This window comes from Ostrea edulis, chromosome 8 (assembly GCF_947568905.1).
Source record: "Ostrea edulis chromosome 8, xbOstEdul1.1, whole genome shotgun sequence".
NCBI classification, from domain to species: Eukaryota; Metazoa; Mollusca; class Bivalvia; order Ostreida; family Ostreidae; genus Ostrea; species Ostrea edulis.
Window position 1 is genome coordinate 4,308,342 of NC_079171.1, and position 15,791 is coordinate 4,324,132.

Consider the following 15,791-nt stretch of genomic DNA (forward strand, 5'->3'; position numbering starts at 1 on the left):
ACAGATGGTTTTAATTTTATGTTTCAAATTGTTACTGAACAGATCGCACGTGAAATATTTCATATACTTTCTCCCTTATATTGTACTGTTTTCTAAATGAAAACAATTTACAAGATGAACTAGGAAAAATAGTGCCACTTGTATGTACTTTGGGGGTACAGGGGGAAATCACTACATTGTAGTTTTAAAAATTCCCCAGTAACACGATCAAATGACAATGAGTCATGCCACTTTAACAAGTTGTATAAATCTCCAATACTTGTTCATCGTATGGCTCGTATAAATAGAAATAAATAGCATTTTAACGAACGTTTACAATTTCATTATCTTCTAAATTGTGAACGAGTTGTTTAAAGATATCATTCTTGATCAATTGTCAAGTCGTGCATCGTAAGTTCGGCTTGGGGTAATTTATGGAGTGGGGAATCATGGAGAGGAGTTTCTGTGCTTCATAACTTTACTATCCCCCAACTGTCACTCTTTATTTTAGAGTAATGTAACTCAACACCCCCATCCGGTACAAATAGGTGTGTTGGAATTTGTTCTACTTTAGTTGCACACACATCTGTCAAAGCTCCTTCATTCCCTTAGGTGGGAGGAGAATTTTTGTCACAAGTGCCAAGAATGAGTTCAAATTTATGACCTGCAATGTCAGATTTTAACACTGTAATGCATGGCCTTGGCAATGACATTTCCTATTCATGTGTTTTTTATTAAAATAGCTGAGGATTTTTTAAAATCAATTATAGATAGCCTATCAATATTATTGATCAATTGACAGGAGTACATGTAAATCTAGTATTTTATTGGGTAGCACATGAGACAGATTAAAATGGAAGGGTTTTAGCCTCTCTCCACAGCAGTGTAAGACATTACATGAACGGTTTTTTGTTGTTGTTTTTTTTGTTTTTTTTTAAAATTTACCTTCTTTGTTTGGCTAGTTATGTATTTATTTATGTAGGGGGGAGGGGGGGGGGGGTAAGTAAATTCTGAGATAAAAATGAGGAGCATTATATATGTGTTGGTTTTTTCATTAAATATTAAATTGTTTTTACCTGTATTTTCTCAAAGTTTTTGAAAGTATACTGGTTTATAAAATATGTTATAAATTAAAAAAATTTAATACTTATATTTAATTTTCATTAAGAAACCTTTGACATTCTTACAGTTACATGTGTACAATTGATGATTTATTACGTGCTAGACAAGCAGTCTTGAATATTCCACCATTTCTTGGAAAGCGAGAAAAATTTACTCCTCAAGAAGAACTACAAACACGGCGTATTTCCAAAGCTCGTATTCATGTGGAAGGAGCAATAGAGAGAGTAAAAAAAAAATTAAACTTATTAGCGGGGTTATTCCATTGTCACTTTCTCCAATTGCAGATCAATTGGTTTTTGTAGCTTCATGTCTAATTAATTTTCAAGAACCTCTTGTTAAATAAGTAAGAAAAATAAAAATAAATCCATGAATCATGAAATATCACATTTAATGAACAATTTACTTATTGTAAATTTTTAATTTCTATATCCAAGCACTAAATGCGACCGTTTGTAAGCCATGGTTAGAAATGTTTATATCTTATACTGTATGTCATGAACATAGTTATAAAAATGTGTATTTACAAACAAAGGATTCATTTGAAATCAATCTTGTAAACATAAATATTAGTACAGTAACTATGTTTTAAAAGACTTTAATTGATTTGAAATACTATGATTTATTTTATTTAACCATTCTTATAGATGTACATTCTATCTGTACATTCATTTATGCACAGGCAAAATTTTTACCTTTGAAACAGTAACAATATTATACATATTGAAGCCATACATGTATGTAAATGAACATCATGATGCGCAACAATTATATTACATTCTATTTTTTGAATTCATTAAATATTTACTCATCATACATCTAAATGATCCCAATGATACAATGTTTATTTTGTAAATAAATGTTTTCACATTTACTTGTATCCTGAATAAAAATATATCATCTTCAAGTTACTGAATATCACATTGTATATTATGACAATAATATAAACAGTCCTTATTCTAAGACAACTGGATCTAGTTTACGTGGAACTCTCATCTCAAAAATTTCAGGGGCTATTACTTTATGCCAGAGAGTGGTAACACGCTCTGTCATCGTTACTATCAACTGGTCATCACGACGAATGCGCTCTACGTTTGGCTCTCCCAAGCAAGACCACATTACAAAATCACACCATTTTTTCTCCGTTATGGCAAGTTGAAACTGTATTTGAAAATAATACATGTGAGAAGTGTTCAGCTCTAATATTGAATTGTCAAAATGAGGAATTCCAAAACAAGCAGGATACAATTCCTGTTTTTTCACTGTTTTGTCCTCTATTGCCTTGAAAATATCCTTCGGGGCAACTCTACGGAAAAATTTTGGACATTTTATTTCCAGTATGCCATGTTTATCATCTTCAGATGGATCGGTAACTACACCATCTGGACTACACCCCAACTCGGGCCATAAACTATTTACCCAGAATCCAGTTTTTTCCGCACTGATCAATGGATTCTTTTATTTCATATACTTTATGTAGTCATTCCTGGCAGTTTCCTCATTTTCAATACCATATATCATATCTGGGGAAGAGAAATGATGCAAATCCCAGACAGAATCACTGATGAAATTGTGTAGTCTTCTTAAAACGGTGTCCGAAATTGTAGAAGTTATCAAACTGCCTAAAGTGTTGGCTTGTTTAGCAGTTGAGGCTGTTATTCGGCACCAACGACTAGCTTTCCACGGAATGGAGTCGGATTGCGATTCAGTGCCAGGAATCATGAAAATGTCTGACTCGTAAGTCTGACATGCCTCTTTCAAATTTTCAAAATATGTCCATACTTGTGATTTAAGTACACCTTTATGGTCATCTGGAAGTTGATAGTCATTATACCTTAAGTCAAGAAGGCTTTGCCACATCGTTGTTTTGTCCCGACTTGCCTCTGAATAATACTTCATTGATGTTAAAAACTCATTCATTTTCTGTTCACTGGAATGCTGCAAGTTTGTCGGTCTAGGATCAAAGTCGCATAACTTGACACGTTTCTCTTTGTAAGAGGGATAGACTGCCTCTGAGATTTTCTTAGGATTTTTAGTGTTTTCCCCTTTATTCCACTCGCATGGCTTACTGGTACAGGATTGCTGTTCATGTCCAACCTCTTTGCAATGCTTGTCAAGTTGTAACAAGACAGCTGCCACATGATTGCAGCGACCGAGGGCTGATCCTGGACAAGTGCAACTGGCATCGCGAACAGCTCCACTCATAGATGAAAGGGTTACATTTACTGATCGCTGTTCCTTTCTCACTGACGCGTCAACTTTTGATTTTGAATAATAATTTCCATTATGTGTAGTGTCCATCATATTGGAAACTGATCCACTTTTAACATACTGCTCACCCTTGGTCAGTGCCTTTGAGGTAATGTGTGTTAAGTCTGTGTCCTCAGCTTTTCCATCTTCTCCAACAAGGACCACACTCTCCAATAAATAGTGGTAAATGTGACCGTAATTAAAATTACTTGGTATTGGCCTTGAGGGAAATGGTTTCCATCCTAAAATTGGTGGTACACTTGGTGATGACTGGTCTGATGTGGTTTGGCAGTCTGATGTTTTATTCCTAGCTTTCAAATCGTACCACTTGCCTCCATCAACAGCAATACTGATGTCTTCCAACTTCCCTCCACTGATAGCATCCCTACATCTGAAAAGTTGGTTTTGTGTTATGTTGAATGTTTACATGTACAGCGTGTATATAATATGCTACAAAATGTAATTTATGAGGCAAATAATTACAGATTTTGAGGAAAGCTTGACTCTTAATGAAAAATAAAGCACTAATTTTTGAGGAGATGGCTCATGGGTTTTTGTTTCATATCAAATATTGTTTTTGCCATTTTTATGCTCAATAAAAAATTTTTTTGGAGGGGGATATTAAATTATTTTTTTAAAAAGGTTTAATATTCAAACATTTTTTCTAAGTCAAACACTGCCAGTTTGAAATACATGTATGTTTTTATTTCAGTATCTATCAAAAGACAGGCATTCATTTATGGTGTTTAGTATAGGGAAATTTGTTAAAGAAAAAAGCTCAACCCAGTCCCTTTGCCGAAAATTTAGTGACTTGTACCTGATTGAAAGTACTTTCATGTTATGGGCTATATGAACAATTCATAATATAATAAATCGTGCCATAAGCACATGGTAGAAAATAGGGTGCATTTCACTTTCACATTGTTTACATTTTCGCGTGCGGGAAAACATCGATCTGCTATGTTTTCAATGGACCGAATTGACATTTAAATATTTGTCACGCCTTTAATAATCCATTACCAATCAGTTACTGGTAAAAATCTACATGTACACCTTATGATTATTTATGAAAACATGTGGCACTTTTATTTGTCAATGACAATAGGAAATGGGCGTATTTCGATGTTTACTCACCTTTGAATGAGGTCAGATCGATTTCCTGTGGTCTTTAGTGCTCTGCATTCTAACCATCTTTTTAATTGGACATTAGACTATTTTTCTAGATTATTAATATCTATTTTTGCACCTGGAACATCGTCAGAAGTTAACTATATTTTCTTCAATACTTGAGTAGACGCCATTGATTTTATTGATTTGTTTGTATGAGGCGTGGTCACGTGATCGTATCATGAATATGCAGTAGCAATTAGTGACGTATTGACCGATCTGTGTTATTGAAGATGACTGAGGCAAAGGTCTTCCCAAATTCCTTTGTGTAGCACCGTCGAGCGGTAAATGAAGCTGAATTATTCATTAATTATGTTAACCGAATGTTGATAAAGTCATTCCTCAATTATATAATTATAAATTAAGTCCTTCAAGGAAATACTCCTTTCAGTACAATAAAAACACGTAGTTAAAGTTTGAAGTTTATCTAAAGAAATCTAATCATTACATCTATGTAACATCCATGGTCAATCAATCACGACAACAGTTAAGAAACTAACTCTCTCAATGATCACCAAGCCCTTAAGGGGTGTCCGGGTAGCGCTCTCACTTCTCACCGCTGCGACACGAGTTCGATCCCCGTGATCGGCAGTGGCTGTATGTGAGAGGGTATGGTATGGCGGTCGCCCGCTCGGACACGTGGGTTTCATCCGGGTACTCCGGTTTCCTCCCACATAAATGACCCACTAGCACAAACATCCGTTGCATCAAAGGTACCCATTGGAAATAAGCTTTCGAGCTTTCATGGGTTATCCTTGGTATTTATGTTTGTACTTGATGAGCTGGAACAACACTGTCCTCCGCGCTTACAATAAAATATCCTCGCAATACTCCGTCAGCATCTGATTTAATGTTGCACATATTAGAATAATCCCATTGACACTGAAATCTTGTCCCAGTAAATTACATCTGCCACAAACACTCGAAATATCACTTGAAATCCTTGAAACGAAAGTAACATATCTGCAGTTCCATTAACTTTCAGTTTTCTTCTGTCTGCTGTATAAAATTGCTTTTTAGCGCGCTCCAGCACAGGTCTATGTTCTGGAAGAATGTTCCAATAAACCTCTTCAGTTATAAACGTATTCATTGCACCCGTGTCTATTTTCCACTCTAACGACGTGCCTTCGACCAAACCATCCAACTTCATTCCTGGCTTCCCTCTTATTTCTATAACTTGTCGAGGATTCTTATTGTTAGCGTCATAATTCAAATGCAAATGTTGTAATTCTCCTGTACTAGGCCGCTTTGCTAACTGCCGTGCCGACACATGGCCTACTGCATCGACACTCTTGAATTTAAAGATTTCTGTGGACTCTTGTCATTAGCATTTCTCTGCTTTGGACTGGCTTTATACAGGTGCGTAGAAGAGTTGCATCCATAATAATTCTTCAATGTTCTTCTTTTCCCCTCTGCTTCTGTGTTAGCATACGATCTATTCTCGGTAACTGGAGTCTTCACATTATAGTGGACTCACTGATTAATCAGCCGCTCAATCCTGCTTCTTGCAACATTCACCTTTGCTAGTAAGGTCTCTTAATTAACAAATGTGATGCAAGTTCATTTGCACTTTCTTCTGAACGGAGAGTTCTTAAGAAATCACAGAAAAGGTTCGACTTTTTCTCATATGCCTCAAAACCTTTCTTGAGGAGCTCATCAATTGACTTAAGAGTTTTAGCATCCCTGCTGGATCTTTCAATCTCCTCAAAACATTCTCTCCACTCATTCTTAATGTTACTAAGCTTGTGTTGAAATGTGTTGACCCGTACTCCTGAGCTGGTATAGTTAGGGTCCTATCACGTGTACTTCTATTATTTCAAGAATACGCATTGGACATTCAAAATTGACACATTCATACCTACTAAACAGAGAACCTCGGCCTGAATGCATATCTTGTAACTGTACATTAACTATACATCACATTCTTTTACAATGTAGTCATTTTACACCCATACGAAAGAGACTTTTTAATAGTGTGCAATCAATGAAAGAACTTTTTACAAATACCGACAATCATTTTATTATACAATATTTACAAGAATGCGATTTTTACAGAAAAATTTGAAATTTATTATAATGCAACTGTTTATATACACGAATTATTATTTTGTTTTTTAACCTGTTTATATACATGTATTTTTAACTTATGTCCGTCAGATGGGACGTTAAAGGGTGTCCCGTGTCAAGGATCAAAACCCCCTTGGCACGCAAAATATCGTTTCCCTGATGTTCGAAAAAGAGTAGGCTCACTGGGGGCCGTCAGGGAAATTCAAACACTCACAACCAAACATAATTGAATTAGTTAACCACCGTAAAATGGCTGAATATTGCCAAAACGGCATAAAACCTCAATCAATCAATCTTCTTACGGGGTCTGAATGTGTACTATCTTGGTGACTAATCCAAAGTTGACAGTCTACAGATTTGCACTGTGCTGATAAACAACTAAGTATTCTTCCAGATAATGTTTATTTGCTCCTCCAGTGAGGGTGAAAACTGTAAGGGTATAATAACACAAGAGAAACATCATATATAACTTTAGGCATCAAGTCCAATCCACTATTCATACTATGGCAACTAAAGACAATTTTGACAATGAGAGATTGCAAGCTTGCACAATCAACAACTGGTATAAACTTTACTATTTCATAATTACAGTTTGATCTCAACAAAATATAGTGATATAAAAAGGTAACATACAGGTAATTTAATGTAATTAACAACTTTGCTAAGTATTCAATGTTTTACATTATGTCAACTGTTATGCTCGACAAAACTAGTAGAAACAACCTGACTTAAGAACATGTGACAATAAATTGCATGGGTGCAAATTGACATCCTGCAGATAACTAATGCTTCATACAATGATAAGTCAAATACTTATTCCGTAGTGCTTCAATATACACCAAAACAAGTCATATAAAACTACCACCGAGCACATGTAAACATCGGAAGAATTTCACTAAAATACAATCCAATCTGGAAATCACAATTCCGTATACACCAGAGGCGCGATCAGGTACCTAGGAGGAGTAAGCATCCCCTGTTGACCGGTAACATCCAGCGTGAGCCCTATATCTTGATCAGGTAAACAGAGATATCCGTAGTCAAATCAGTGTGCCAAGAACTGCCTAACAATCGGTATGAAACATGTCAGACAGCATTTGACCCAATGATAGGTTGTATTGACGAACTAGATCGTTGTAACGACCATAGAATTTGCGAAAAGCTGACTTTAAACGAGATTGTTGAAATCCTTGCACCATCAACTTGTTTGTCAGTAGCCTCGATTTAAAAACAAATTGTGACAGGACACATGATTGGCCCCAGCCTTCCTGCTGTTCACACGAGCGTTGATGAATGGTTTACCACTACGTGTTTGAGCGGTCCTTATCTTTGTAGTTGATCTAGGTTGAAGGGGGGGGGGGGCATGGTATTTAAACATGAAACTTGAGCCATTCCGTAGTCTGGAAGTGTTGCGTAGAAATTCAATTAAGCATGAAAAGGCTAACACAAGATTTAGTTACGTAGCGATCACCGTTAAAAGTCTAACATTTAGTTACGTAGCGATCACCGTGAAAAGGCTAACATTTAGTTACGTAGCGATCACTGTCTGTAGCCCAGTTATCGCCTAGGCATGTAGACAGTTTTCAAACGAACTCATTAATAGCACTTGGATGTGTTATAATATGAGAAAGTGGTTTCGAATATAGGGTCTTTTCAATAGATTCTACTTCTGAGGTAAGGTCAAACAGATCGAAATAGAGCTATGTCTCCGTGTCTGCAAGTAGCGGGAATTCTTGGATCCCCCTCTTCAATGATCTTTCAATCATCTCGACACTACCATACCCTGCGTCAAGGCGCTTCCATATTCCCTTCAACGATTTAAGTGGCATCTTTGAGTTTGAAGCTTTAATGTTTTCTCCTTGCCTACGAGACTCTCTTCACGAGTAGATCTACTCTTAGGTACTATGTTAATCTCTTCTATCACATTCAGAAAGCTGTATTTCCAAGTAAGATAGCGTGCAGGTTCACCATTGAATGATCAGTCTCTTAGGTAATAGCTGGTTTTCACTAAGCCATATTCACAGCCTCAGCTCTGGGGTTATTGCCTGTGATGTATGAGCTAGCTCTATAATGTATGACCTGTCTTTGTTGCAGTTTTATTATGATTCCTTTCCCCAGGAATGAGGGGTAGTGGTTTCGCAGGTGGAGGCTCATAGTGGTTAATGCTATCCTAATGCAAACGTGCTCCGGGTTTGAGTGACCTGGCGGTGATTGATAACTGTCTCAACATGTTTCGTAGGTTTATATCAAGGGGTTGGCCAATACAACCTATCATTAGGTCAAATGCTGCCTGACGTGTTTCACAACGATTGTTCGACCGTTCATGGCACACTGATTTTGACTACGGATAGCTCTGTTTACCTGATCAGGATATAGAGCTCACGGCGGATGTGACCGGCCGACAGAGGATGCCGACTCCCCCTAGGCACCCGATCCCACCCCTGGTGTGTCCAGGGGTCCGTGTCTGCCCAGCCATCTATTTTGTATTGATTTAAGGAGTTATGAGATTGATCACTGTTCGTTATCTTCACATTTCATTGTGTAACGTTGCCGTAGCGGTCTAGATTTTTAAATCAAATCGTCTAAAATAATCACACTGCAGTTTGTTTCCATGTTTATTTACACATAATTAAAATTAACAATAAGTCCAAGAATCAAACACTATGAATAATCCACAAAATACGCTATTAAAACAATCAATGTTACTCCTCTAGTCTACAGGTACCAACTCCCCGCTACTGAAATGCGTTATAATTAGTAATAAATAAACACTGCCCGCCAAGAACAATGTGATATAAACAATAGACTAGCAATCAAATATAAACAAACATAATTAAATACCGTTACAACCAACACCCCCCCCCCCCCACACACACACACACTTAACTTTTGACTCTATCAAAAGAATTATTTTCGCTTAACAGCAAATGGAATTAAAAATAAATGAGTAAGTTACCTATAATAAAGTTCGTTCAGTCAATTCTAACTGCACGTTTTTAAATTTAAAAAAAATCGTACATTGTCTCAAACAATAAACATGAGAAAAACTATGTTGACACAAAACATCCTGTCTTTACATATTTACAATATCTGACACAACCATAATATAATAATCTACAAATTGTTCACAAGTCTTGCATAAGCATGTTTGTCATTGAAGTGTCTCGGCACCTCGTTCAGAATGTCAGTCGCGACGGAAACAAAGTCAATGTCTTTAGGATCGACATCCCCCGAACAATCATCATTTCAGTTGGACGGCGTCATTTCCGGTGTCTTGACGAGGAGTATTCCGTTGTTCCAGTAGTCAGTTAGTGTCTCATGCTGATAATTACCATCTCGTTCGCATTTTAGGATGAGGTGTTTCATTATCTTTACAGCTGATTCTGCTTTTGCATTTCGGTGGTGAGGAGATGATCTCACATAATTATCTCCCATCTCTTAGTGAATACTTGAAAGTAGAGGGCAGTAAGTTGCGGTCCTCCATCAGATACAATTGTTGATGGGATGCCAAACAATGTGAACTGTTTCTTCAGAACGTGATACTACTGCTTTATATGTTGTCTTTAGTAAGTCAATGGTAGTAAAATTGCTGAAATAGTCAATGGCTTCAAGATAGGTCTTGTTCTTAATTTCCAAGAGATTAAGGCCAATTTTATTCCAAGGAAAATTGTCATCATCATATTGTTTCAGCAGAGGTTTCATAGTGCGGGGTTTGAGTTCTTGGCAAGGTTCACGAGAAGATGCTAACTGTTTGTGTTCAGCATTCATCCCAGGCCAATACACGGATTCCTAAGCTCGTCTCAGCATAGAATCGTAACCGTTGTGTGAGCTGTGTAGACACTGTTTAATATCTTGTCGCTCACTTTTTGGGAATTACAATGGATTTTCCTTTGACAATGATTTCGTCATATACACTCAAACTATCTCGGAAATCAAAATATGGCTGACAGTTTTCCTAGGCTGTACACTTCCGATTCAGCCATCCTGACTATACTTTCAATCAGATCCTGAATGTCTGGAGCTTTGGATGTTGTTTCCTTGATTTCTATCAATATTGAGTCATTCAGATTTGCGTTGACTTGAACCATGCAAATATATAGTCGCTTTTCTGTTGGTTCATTCAGGTAGGCTCTACTTAGAGTGTTTGCGATTGCAAGTTATTTTCCTTTTAGAAAGTTAAATACGATATCATATCTGTTGAGCATCATCATTATGTCCTGTAGTCTTTAGCTTCGTGAGACTTGCGCAAGTGTTGTCTATTGCACCAATAATTCCCTCCGGATTCGGTTTAGACTTCGTACGATCGAGAGGCAATTTAGCTGGTAACTACTCCTTTTTTCCATGTTTTCAGACGAAGCATATCTCCCAATGTGAGTGGTGGTAGGGTGCGAGCGAATTTGTTGTAGTTTTTAGATTTTCGTGATTCTTTTGTTTTCGATGTCTGATGTTTCTATTTTTAGAAGATCTCCTTTAGTTGGAAGTAGAGTCTTTGTACGCCGATTGATGAGTCTCTGAACAGGACTTGTACCGAGATGTTCTGTAGGTGTATTTTGAAAGTCCAGTAAAGCAAGGAACGGATCGGACTGGAAAGTGTTTTCCTTTCTTAAGTATTGTTTGACTGTTTTCACGGACTGTTCTGCCTATCCGTTGGATTGCGGGTGATGAAGGAAGTGGTTTGAGTGGTTCCTTGCATTCATGACTATCGAAGGTTCTGCAGGTTTCACATTTATGGATGAAATCACGGACTTCTGCATTCATCCTTGGACAGTACACCGACTCACGCAGTGCCTGCGGAATCTCGCCTTTGTATATTACACATCCCGTCGTTAAACAAGTAGTGACAGTTCCATCGCCAAACGCTAGGCATCAGGTGTGAATGTCACGGGTCCTCGGAGATTACTTTAAAACGGATGACCCGTGTCACAATAGGTGTGGCACGCTAAAGAACCCTCACTGCTCAATGGCCATAAGCGCCGAGCATAGGTCTAACTTTGAGGCCCTTCACCGGTCTTGGTGATGTCTCCATATGAGTGAAAAATTCTCGAGTGTCTGAGACGTTAACCAAGATACAATCAATCACTAATTTGTGATCGAGTTTAGCTTCTTCCTCGGTCTCTCCTTCCTCATACACCAATATGTCATCACAGATACTTTTAACACCAGGTAGGCCATCGACCGCTTAATCCTGTCTGCGTTGGAACTCTTCTGGTGCCGTATTGATGCCAAAGGGCATTCTGAACCATCTAAATCTGCCAAAAATATGTGTTATACGTGGTAAGGTGTGAAGATGGTTCCTTGGACGGACTGATATTGAGCTCATTTATTACTGACTGGAAACTATGTTCCAAGCCATATACTTCTCTGGTTTTACATCGAACTTTGGGAGTCTTGACAAAAACCAGGTCCTGCTCTGTCCCAGTGATAACTTTGTCGTACCAAATCATTCCGCTCTCATTGTAAAGAGGTAGAGAGGGATGCTTAGTCTGCTGTATGAGATATTGTGAACAGTTAAGTCACATGGTCGAGGGTTCACATAGTCATAAAGGTTCCTTAGAAGAAGGATTGATCACTGTTCGTTATCTTCACCTTGCATTATCTACCACAGGTTGTGGAAGGTTATTCACAAAAGGGTTCCTTACTCTCCTAGGCACAAATATCTGAGGCACGCTCACTGACTGTGGGTTGCATGGAGGGGCTTCCTTACGTGAAAACTTTGTTCTTCTATGTAATCTTGAACATGTCATCTTCCATTGCTAGCTCTGATGTCGCAACTTCTTCCGTCATCTTAGCTGCGAGAAGATCCACATCCATCTGGATCAGTTGCTGTTTGTATGTATTTTCTGCTTGCGCGTTCTTAAGCGCTGTTTCTTCATCAGCAAACTTGAGTAGAATTCTTGCTAACTCTGCTCTTTGTTTTCTTGTAGTTGATTTCACAAATTACAGGAAATATCAACATAGAAACTAACTCAAATGAAGACGATACCAGTATGCTAAACTATTGGGCCGAACAATTATTGTAAACACTTGTGCCCACTTGGGGGTAAGTACGTTTAAAAACCGTTTTCCAAACAAAATAGTAACATTACATCTCTAGAGAATTTCATCTTGACTTTGTAGATGAGATTACAATCTTGGATAAAGGCCATTTTTCACTCACAAGTGTTGTAAGAGAAAACGAATTTTTAACACAATCCTATGGGTGTGTTTTTTTAAGGTCGTTTGTGAAGGCATGTAGAACCAAGACATTTGGGGGTTGTTGACGTTTGAAACAAAGGTTATAGCATCTTGAATTGTGTATTTAATCTCCTTGTGTACCTCTGTTGCGTGTGTAAGTTTATCTGGAACAATACCTTTTATATTGATTGATTGTATATTGTTTAACGTCCCTCTCGAGGGTATTTCACTCATATGGAGACGTCACCACTGCCGGTGAAGGGCTGCAAAATTTAGGCATTTGGTTGACGCTTATGGTCGTTGAGCAGGGAGGGATCTTTATCGTGCCACACCTGCTGTGACACGGGACCTCAGTTTATGTAGTCTCATCCGAAGGACCGCCCCATTTATTCGCCTTCTACGTAATACGTGAGAGAGGGTATTTTTGAGCATTTTGAGTTTTGTAAGTGTTCCTGGGATCTAGTGCTGCTGCTAAGTTTAGTTTCAGTTGAATCACTTCATCCCGAGTATGTTGTTCAGTTTTTCAATTTCTTTGTTCTTTTTATTATGACGCATTGTGCTCTACCGCTGTCGTCTGTCCGTCCGTCTGTCTATCCCTTTCACTTTGTCTTCGCAACTCCTGCAATGTTTTTAAAGGAGTTGTGGCCCTCCTAAATGGTCAAAAGCCCTGGGAATATACGATATGCATTAAGGTAGCTCATTACACTGAACGTTTAGTTAATGGCTCGTTACAACACATCTTATCAAGTGTGATTTCACCATCGAAAGAGTGACACAAGTTATAAATTATTTTATATAATATTTTAGGTCACCTGAGTAAACTCAGGTGACCTATTGCAATTGGTATTCGACCCCAATGTTTACAATAAATACGTCAATGCTGAAGAAGGAAATTTCAATTTACATCTAGACAATATCAATATAATAATAGTTGTCTGAGTGGAAACATTATGCCACTAATATTGGCTGAAGATTGCATACTGCAGCACAAATAGTTAAAATACTGTCAGCGTGAGGGACCATACGCATACTCAAGCTAGTGCTCAGAGTATTGAAATTCTTAATCTTCTCAATGGCTCTCTCTACATGTATCATTACATGGGCAATTTTCCGTGTTTCACAACTCTTGCCGAGACCTGAGTTTTCCCTCTAGTAAAGACAGGAATCGCAAGGGTTGCTCCATGATTTGCTAATTCCTCCGCTATAAAAAAAAAGTCCCGGTCTGCCATCACGTGGTCACTGGAGTGTGTCGAGATATCCACTTCACATCGTAATGACCTTGTCTGATGTCCTTCCACCTTTGATACATATGATGTAGCACCTGTTGGTGTAATAGACACTAAAAACCTAATGGTGGTGTTAAGTTTGTAATTGGACCATGTTTTTGCTCTTGTTGTAAGGTGTCCTGGTCGCTGAATAAAAACTTCAAAGCAGTCGATAATACACTTCGAATATGAGGATTTGAACACAAAGGGTATATTTCAGATCAAAATTTCTTTCTCTAGCCACTGAATCAGAACACAGTTTCTTTGCTACAATAGGTAGACTTAGGTTGAAGATATCTGCAATTGTAGTCAACGAGACATTAAAACGATAAGCCAAGTCCAGGTGTTGTAGGTTTGGTCAAAGCTTCATTAAAATGCACAATAGAGCATTTTTAGCTGACATCACTTTGCTTGTAGGCAGGCCACAGTTCACATATGAACGTAGCCACATAAATAAAGCAACAGACGGAATTCCTTTGTGAAATTGCTTTGTTCTCCAAGTGAAATCCTTCCAATTCACACTTAAGTTGTTTTTTTTTCAGTGCAATTTTCGTCAAACAATTGTCATGCTGAATTGCAATGAGTCGATGATTGTGCACAGGTATTTTCAATCACCTGAATATCGGCTACATTATTAAATGATCCTCAGAAAGGCTATGAAATTTATCATAATTTTCCTGTTTAGTATTATTTAAGCTAACTTTTAATAGTCAGCAGCAGTAGATCTAAATAGCAGTACCATAAAAGTAACACTAGTGACTATGCCAATCTTGACCCCAGAACCTCTACATCAGGGATGAAACTTTCACGTTCTCCTCCACATGACTATGCATTTAGCTTTTCTTACAGATTTGTGGTTGTAGAGAAATAATTAAATATTGGCGATTTTTCTATGCTATTTACTCGACCCCAAGGGTGCAAGAGTCCTGAAATATAATTTGTGTACCTCTTGTCCTTAAGAAGCTTCATTTGTATCTAATTCTGAAATTCATGACCAATTTGTTGATTTTGGATAATTTTGAAATTGTGCAACTTATATATAATGTAAAACTGATAAGGTACCAATTTTGATGCACCAGATGTGCATTTCCACAAATAATGTCTCTTCAGTGATGCTCAACCGAAATGTTTGAAATCCGAAATAACAATGAAGTATTAGTGCCATTATAGGGGGAAAACAGTGTGCCAAAAAAGTGGAGTCAAGTTCGTCTAAGGATAAGAGCTATGCGTGAGGGAGATAATCCTTAATTTTGAAATTAATTTCTAAATTTTATAACAGCAATTAAATATATAAATCCGTATTTTCAAGCTAGTAACGAAGTACTTAGCTACTGGGCTGTAGAGACCTAATAAACTATGTGCAATTTTCTTCAGAAAATAAGCTGGAACTTACACTCATTAGGTAGATCTGGGTCTGATACTTGTATATTGAGATTCTCCTTACAGGATAAATCCAAAAGGACAGGAGCTACTTTCAATAGGCTGTCTCTCTGTTTCACGCTTTTCTGGTCCCAAGTATCTGGCCTTTCGTAGATCTGGATTGTGTCATATCCCATATTCACAGATGGCACATAATCGGGGGATAACTGGTCATTGCTATTTGAACCTGAAATTAGGATTATTAATCATTAATACATTCCTGTTTACAAGTACGAGTTAGTTTTCTTCCCCAAATTGAATCTTCATTGAGTAGGACTTGCACAGTTTAGGCCTGCCCCTTTACTTTTTCTGACATCATCTTTTATTTTATATGCAAATGAAAAAAAATAT